Source organism: Mesocricetus auratus, unplaced genomic scaffold (genome assembly GCF_017639785.1).
Source record: "Mesocricetus auratus isolate SY011 unplaced genomic scaffold, BCM_Maur_2.0 Super-Scaffold_100028, whole genome shotgun sequence".
In the NCBI taxonomy this organism is placed as follows: domain Eukaryota; kingdom Metazoa; phylum Chordata; class Mammalia; order Rodentia; family Cricetidae; genus Mesocricetus; species Mesocricetus auratus.
In genome coordinates this window covers 11467590-11475461 of record NW_024429209.1, presented here as the reverse complement: position 1 = coordinate 11475461, position 7872 = coordinate 11467590, and the positions used below count along the sequence as shown (strand labels likewise).

At 53.6% G+C, this 7872-nt stretch overlaps 1 long non-coding RNA gene across 1 annotated transcript; it reads left to right on the top strand.

The window, feature by feature from the left end:
* The first annotated feature begins 3186 nt into the window (after positions 1 to 3186).
* On the top strand, positions 3187 to 5054 carry LOC121134554. Its single transcript, XR_005871645.1, has 2 exons — positions 3187 to 3923; positions 4902 to 5054. It is a non-coding gene; the product is annotated as an uncharacterized LOC121134554 (long non-coding RNA).
* Positions 5055 to 7872: the final 2818 nt, after the last annotated feature.

Genomic DNA, 7872 nt, shown 5'->3' with positions numbered 1-7872 from the left:
GCACGCGCAGCAGGTCCCGCTCTCCATGGACTTATTTTGACATTCATCCAATAGTCACTGTGTGTCCTTCCTGAACCCTCCTACCCACACCCATCATGGGAGTCACTCCAATCACAAAGAGCAGAGGGAGGAACGTGAGGGTCAGGGGCATGCGGGATGCTGCCCGAATCTCACAGCAAGTGTAGCAGGCAGGCAGTCCTTTAACCCAGGGTGGTCACAGCAGGCTGGGCTCCTGTGGGCACTGTCCATGGTCCCTGACGCCAGCTCAGCCGTGAATGGCACTTCTCCCAAGCAGTCCAGATTAGAAACAGCTGCCCTGCAGATGGGGTGACCACAGAAGTAGCAGGGAGCAAGACCCCATATCTGTAACCTCTGACCTCTGAGAGTCAGTTGGCCACCTCAGAGAAGTCCCAGGCCTGAGGGATGTAACCTCAGTGTGAAAATGACAGGGATAAAGGTGGGGCTTCAGAGCCTCTGGGCCCATTGCCCAAATTTAAAAGTGACTCTTAAGCCAGGGAGGCCCCGAGCCTTGGTTTCCCAGTCCACACCACCATCATAGCAACCCTAGCTCTAAGATCGTGTTCTGCCCTTAAACCCCAGTGCCCAGAGCCTTAGCTCTGAAAATGTGATTGAATCGATGCCCCGTCTCAGCCACTCAGATACCATATTTATGACGTTGTCATCTGCAAGCAGCACTTGGACTGTTATTTACTTGTGTTTTCTTCTTCCAGAAGACTTCTTTTTATCCTAATTTTATTTTGAAAGCAAAGCTTACAGCAGCCGTAAGTGCAGAAATCGGTTGGAAGAGGCATGATGTAAGCCCACACAGGTAAAGCGCAGCCATTAAGGCTTGGTTGGCAGGGCAGCCTGCCAAAGGTGTTCACCTGTGTGAAACACATCTGTGGAGGACCTCACAGGGAGGACAACGGCCAGGTGTCCCCAGGGCTAAAACACCTGGTCACTGCATCTCGGTCGCCAAGAGTTGAGGAGTGTGCTTTGGATTCCTTCACTTTAGTGTGTGTGTGTGTGTGTGTGTGTGTGTGTGTGTGTGTGTGTGTATCTGTATGGGGTGGGGATGGATTGTGTATTTGTACAGGCGAGAGATGTTGGCTATCTTCCTCCATCATTCTCCATCTTATTTTACATTACTTACCTATTTATTTGGTTGGGGTTGGAGCATGTGCCACATTGAGCATGTGGAAGTCAGTTGCTTCTCTCCTCCCACTCAGATCATCAAGCTTGGAGGCACTCACCTTTACCATAGAGCAATCTTGCAGGTCTCACACACCTTTGAGCTCCAGGGTCCTCCTGCCTCTGCGTCCCCAGCGCTGGGGTCACAGGTGTGTGGACTGACCTCAATCCACATGCTTGCACAGCTACCCTGTGCTCACTGAGCCAGTCTGATTCTTTCATCCCTCGCTGTGTGTCCTTGAGTGGCTGTCTTCCCTGCCCTGTGACTGAGATGAACAGATGATCTCTGTGGATACACCGAGCCCTGGTACTGTAGAATTCCGGCATCTGAATGGCAAGGACCACATTACCTCAGACAGGATCAACATGCTTTTCCTACATAGGACCCAAGAGTAGATATTTGGGGCTCTGAAGGCCAGGCATCTGGTATCCACCATCCATGCCACTGTGTGTGAACACAGCCAGTCACAGACAGCGAGTACGTGAGTGGATGTGGCTGTGTTCTAGTAAAACTTTAAGGATAGAACGGGTGAGGTCTGTACCTTGAGAGGGACTTTGCCCACTGCTAGTCTGGGTCTAGGAAGATGAGAAGGCCTCACAGCGAGGAACTTTGCATAAGCCCCGGGATTGCCACAGGTAACAGTGGTCCCCTCCTTTTAAGGCCAGACTCCTTCCAGGTAGCTGCCCTTCCTACCCACCTGATCTCCTCCGTGTTCTAGAAGCTTCCTAGGCAGAGCTATGAGGCGTAATCTGAAGTAAGAGTGGAGAACTCCAAGCTGGTTGCCCCCCCTCACTGCTTAACGAGCGGCTCACGGGTTCTGATTTGAAGTCTTGACAGCCCACCTCATCCCACCCCCTCTGAAACCCTCACTAGCCCCTTCATTGCCGGGTCTACTTCAGCACGGAGAGCAGGACAGCTCCACACCCACCTGGCAAGGTTAATTGCCAGGGTTAACAAGCTAATCTCTGCAAGGCACCCAGCAAGGACCTGAAGCATCTCAGCTCCCAGCACCTCGTCCGTTATCATTATGGACAACAGCAGCAACGGTCACGGTCCACCCTCTCACCCTCATCCACCCACGGCCTCAGCAACCCACAGAGTAGGCTGCACAGATCACAACCACGGGTTTCTCAGAAAGCAGCCTTGTGTGTGTGTGTCGGGGGGGGGGGGGGATGACTCTTTTCAGTTGATTGTAAATCCCAGTTTGTCCTTCGTGCTTTGAGAAAGCAAGAGAGATGGAGAAGTAGGTGAGTCCTCCCTGACACCCAGTGTTCCTGCTCACCCCATCCCCCCTCCTGACCAGCCCACCTCTGCCACAGAGCTTGTCTGCCTATGCAATGAAAATATCAGGAGGCCTATGTCCTGCTGGGATGATGGTATCTTGGGGCCTTGAGACACACACACACACACACACACACACACACACACACACACACACACCCTCTTGAGACTCACTAAGCCTTATTCAGGGTCTTACTGTCCCCTTCCTACTTCCTGCCTTGAACCCCGGTCAGTGTCTCACAGGGTCCCCCAGTCCTGGCACATCCTAATTGTGGGTCTTGAACACACCCCTTAAGCTCTTTGGTTCCTGCCTCTTCTGCAAAATGGGTCAGGAGGTGCAGTCTGCTCGGGCTGCAGGAGGACCCGTGGGGATAACCAAGGCTTGTGAGCTCTGCTCATTTGGGTGACATGGGGTCTCGGTGGTTGCTGTCAGGCTGGGGAGGGACCAGTCACCCCTCCCAGGCTGCTGGGTCCAGGTGAAGCGGGCCTCAAGGGCCCCCTGGCTGGCGCTTCAGGCTCAGATGCTGGAAATGCTGCAGCTGCCACTCAGCTACAACCCAGCTGGGACCCACTGACAGAGTCTTGATTTCAGCCCAAGCGCTTTTCCAGACGGGCTGCTAATTAGGGCTAATGGGCAGCTCTCCCTGCTGGCTCCAGCTGCCACTCCCGCCCTCTCCATTAAAGGCAGAAGGAGAGAGAGGGTCGTGGGCAGCTATCCTGGACACCCTGGCAACTCAGTCTTCCCTAAACCACGCCCTCCCAAGCCCCTCGATGGGTGCCTTTCTTCGTTGCCTGACCAAAGCCTGGCATGCCTGAATTCATAGCTTGAACCACTTCTAGCTGTTTGACTTTGGGCAAGTAACTTACCCTTTCTGAATCCAGATTTCTGCACTTATTAGACAATACAAACCTCAAAGGGAGGCTAGAGAGTGAAGTGAGATGTGTCGGGCTGAACACAGAGGCCCTCGTGACGATGCACAGCCGTGAAGGAGTCATGAGTCCGGATCTCCCCAGAGGGTACCAGCTGCCTTCATTGAGAACAAATGGCAAGCTCCCCGGAGGAACCACGGCCACTGTACAGCCCGGTCTCGGGCAGCGTCCCATGGCTCCTTCTGGACCTCTGGGTTGTCTTCACCAGGTTCAAGATGCCAAGCAGCTCCAAAAAGTCTGCACAGAGGGGAGTCCCAGAAGCCGCCACCCCTAGGGCCATCTCGGTCGGGCAACAGTTAAACTGGCATACATACAGGTAGTCCTGGGATATCATCCACCCAGAATCTGACCTGACCCCAGCCAGGGTTGCTGCCACCTCTGCCACTCCCCATCCGGAAGGGAAGCAGGACGCCTGGGGGCTGGTAAGCCAGAGCACACCACAGCACCGGAAGGAAGGCACAGGGGAGGCTGGTAGCCTCCCTGGAGGAGGTGAGACCTGACTGGAGACTCAGAAGACAAGGTAGGACAGACCAAGCGAAGGGAACGAGGCAAGCCGGGCAATCTGTGCAAGACTCACAAGCGCTCTCGGGGAAGGAGCACAGAGGAACCGGGACAATGGGGAAGGCTTTAGAGGACGTCAGAGCTGGGCAGTAAAAGTGGGCACGAAGAGAAGTAGATGCTCTCCCAAAGAACTAGGGAGCCACAGGATACTGTAGGCAGTAACGCTACTACCCCAAAGAACTAGGAAGCCACAGGATACTGTAGGCAGTAATGCTACTACCCCAAAGAACTAGGGAGCCACAGGATACTGTAGGCAGTAATGCTATTATCCTAAAGAACTAGGAAGCCACAGGATACTGTAGGCAGTAACGCTACTACCCCAAAGAAGTAGGGAGCCACAGAATACTGTAGGCAGTAATGCTACTACCCTAAAGAACTAGGGAGCCATGGGAGGTTGTATGCAGCAAGATCTGTCGTCTTGAAAGAATAGCCTGAGCAGGGTAGGGAACAGAAGACGGGCTGCAGCAGTTGAGTAGGTGCGAGAAGGCTTTCCCTCTGGTCATGTAACGTGGATTTGCCTGCTGTGGGTGCTGTGCCAGGGACTGGGAGAGGCTGCAGTAAGAGCCACAGAGCTGTTAACCCTGGAAAGTTGTATTCTAGAGGGAGAGAAAATAGGCCCGAAAGATAATAAATAAAAACAAATGATCAGAGTCATTGGTGAAATACACAGTGGAGCCACATGGCGACGAAGCAGAAGGGGTGTGTTCAACAGGGTGGCGGGGTAGGTGGCACTGATTTTAAACCTGGGAGCAAAGACAGTGCTGGCCAAGCCAGACACAGGTGCTCACACCTGTAACCTTAGCACTTGGAAGACTGAGACAGGAGGATTGCCATGAGTTTGAAGTCAGCCTGGGCCACATAGTGAGTTCTAGGCCAGCCTGGGTTACAGGGTGAGACTGTCTCAAAAACAAAGAGAATTGTTGAAATATCTCAACAGGTCAGGGTCACTTGTTGACAGCTGGAAAACCTGAGCTCAGTTCCCAGAACTCGAAAGCACGGCAGAAGGAGAAAACCAGCTCCTACCAGTTGTCCTCTGACTTCCGCAAGCACTGGCATAAGCACACACCAATAAATAACATGGTTTTTTCTGGTTTGGTTTGGTTTGGTTTTTTTTCCAGATAGGGTTTCTCTGTGTAGCTTTGGAGCCTGTCCTGGAACTTGCTCTGTAGACCAGGCTGGCCTCGAACTCACAGAGATCCGCCTGCCTCTACCTCCCGAGTGCTGGGATTAAAGGCGTGCGCCACCACCGCCGCTGCTGCCACCACCACCCAGCTACAAATGTAGTTTTAAAGAGGAAATAAAGAAGTGAGAAAGGGAGGGGATGAAATAGAGGGGAACGAGAAGGGAGACGAGAGAAAGTGGGTAAGAGAGAAAAAGAAAAAATGAAAAGGCAGGCAGGCAGGTGAGTGAGAGAGAGAGCTGCCTGAGGGAACACAGCAGTCTAAACAGCGGGTACGGGGACCTGAGGTACAGGGAGCTTGACTGAAGTCTAGTGTGTCTGGGGCATACCAGCCAAGAGTAAGAAAGACGGGGGACCAAGTTGGAGGGGCAGCCAGAACCCAGCACAAGAGAAGGGAGCCTGAGCCTGAGCCTGAGCCCTGGCAGGTCAAGGACGCTGAGGCACAGGGTTAGGAAGGTCCCAACCACTGGCCCTGAGTAGGCAGAGCACAGCAAAGACCCTGGGTCTGAGGGGAAGGGAGTGAGAAGGAGACAGCAAAGCTGGCCAGGCCACACTGGGCGTCATCCCCAGGCCTCCCCAGGGCCTAAGCCCCACATACTAGTCATTGGGGAGGTGGGCCAGGCACAGGCAGTCCATCAAAATGTGTATTTGCATATTTGCTTAATAAAATGAACTTATGGATGTACGGAGACGGATAATTAATTGCCCGTCACAGTCTCCCTCATCTCCTGCCCCCTCCCCCCCACATTAGCACCGGTGCAGATGACTTTGTTCCTTCCACTGAGTCAGCAGGTTCCAGGGGGCCCAGCCCAATAAATATGTGCTTATTAAGTATGAGCTGTGGCCAGTCAGGCCTGCCCTGCTGCAATCTCGGCCCATTCTGCCTGAGGGATTTATGTGGTACCTGGGGCCACGTTAGCTATTTATTTTCGCAAAGAAATTAAATTAGATAGTTTGATAGCTTTCAGTGTAATTATGAAAGAAATTTACATGCGAGATTTATGAGAAAGGGGTCATTAGGCACCCAAACCCCAAGGATTGCCATTAGTTGGGGCTCCCTTACGTCCTCCCCAGCTACCACAGGGGATGGGGAAGCCTTCCTCCCTCCAGAAGGAAGCCCTGAGAGGGGGAATTCAGTGCATAGCGCTCCGGCCCCGAATGGCAGCAGTGACGTGTGCGTGTTGGTGACACACTTGAAGCAAGCTGAGGTAGGAGGAACCGAGATGGCGGGAGCACGCACTGGGCACGTGCGCCCCTCCCCCACCTGTCACAATGCCTCCCTCATCTTTACAGTGCTGAGGGTCAAATGAGGTACTGTAAGCACAAGGGGCCCCCAGAGGCTGCCTTTATTGAGCACTTGCTGTATACCAGGACCTGTTCCATTACCAGATGCAACCCTTCCATGACTGTCCTCATCACGCCCGTCAGTCCTGCTTCCTCCATTTAAGAGGTGAGAAAGAAAATGGGAGTCAAGTACATTGTAACCTGACAGCCACGCTTGAAACCAGGCCACTGGATGAGCCCAGACACTATGTCCCTAGCTTCGGAGAGGCCTGCTGCATCTGCAGAAGTGAGGGGAAGGAAGAAGCCAGCACCAGGCCCCACTGAGCTGACCCAGGGCTGGAAGACCTGGTCCTCACGCGCCCCACTGCCGCTGTTCAGCGTTCGCTCTTGGCACGCGTACTCACCTCCCCACGGACAGGGTAATTAGCAGTGCCTGATTAGTGCTGATTGAGGCCCCCCACAGGGCGGAGGAGAGAGCACTGGGTGTGCTGGCCCCTCTCGCCCACTCAGTCTTCACCTGCTGGGCCCTCACACACGCTGGGCAGGCTACCAGGGCTGGGAGGAAGTGGGGGCCTATTGCCTGAGTCCCCAGGGGACACATGAAGACTCCAGGGTGAGGGGAAATGTGGTCGATGCTGGAAAACGGGCTGAGTTGAGGAAGCTTTGTGGGAGAAATCACCTAATTCAGGCTCTATGGAATTGTGTGGCCTTGGGCAAGTTACTTGCGCCTCTTTGAGCCTCAGTTTCTTCATCTACCAAATGGGAAGATGTTAGTGTCTTCCTCCTGGGTTGTCAATGGGGTTAAAGCAAGACGCTATAGGTAGCATCTCATAGGAAGTGGCACATAGGAAGCACTGCACAGCTATGCAAAGCCTGGGACATATGCCTGCATGTGTGCATGTGCCTGCGGGTGCATACGTGTGTGTGTGTGTGTGTGTGTGTGTGTGTGCACATGTGTGGGGAGGCCAGAGGCCAATCTTGGGTGTCATTCCTCAGGACTCCCTAACCCTTACACTTGCCCAGTGAGCCCTTTATCCACTGAGGTATCTCCAAAGCCTCACCAACTTGTGAACTTTGAGGCAAGTTCTCTCATTGGCATCTGGAACTTGTTGCTGGCTGGCCAGTGAGCTCCGGGGGTCCTCCTGTTCCTTCTACCATGCAGGTTTTGTTTTTTTGTTTTGTTTTGTTTTGTTTGTTGGTTTTTTTGAGACAGGGTTTCTCCGTGGCTTTGGAGGCTGTCCTGGAACTTGCTCTCTAACCAGACCCTGGTGGTCGATGGACATTAGGAAACGCATAGCTGAGAGACAATGGGGAGACCCTTCTTCCCACCTTGTGGGAGCCCCACCATGGGCACTGGACACAGACCCAGATGAATCCCGTTCCCAGCTGAGGAAACAGGCCCAGGCGGCCTGGGTCAAAAACTCTGCTTGAGGCCTTCGGAGCT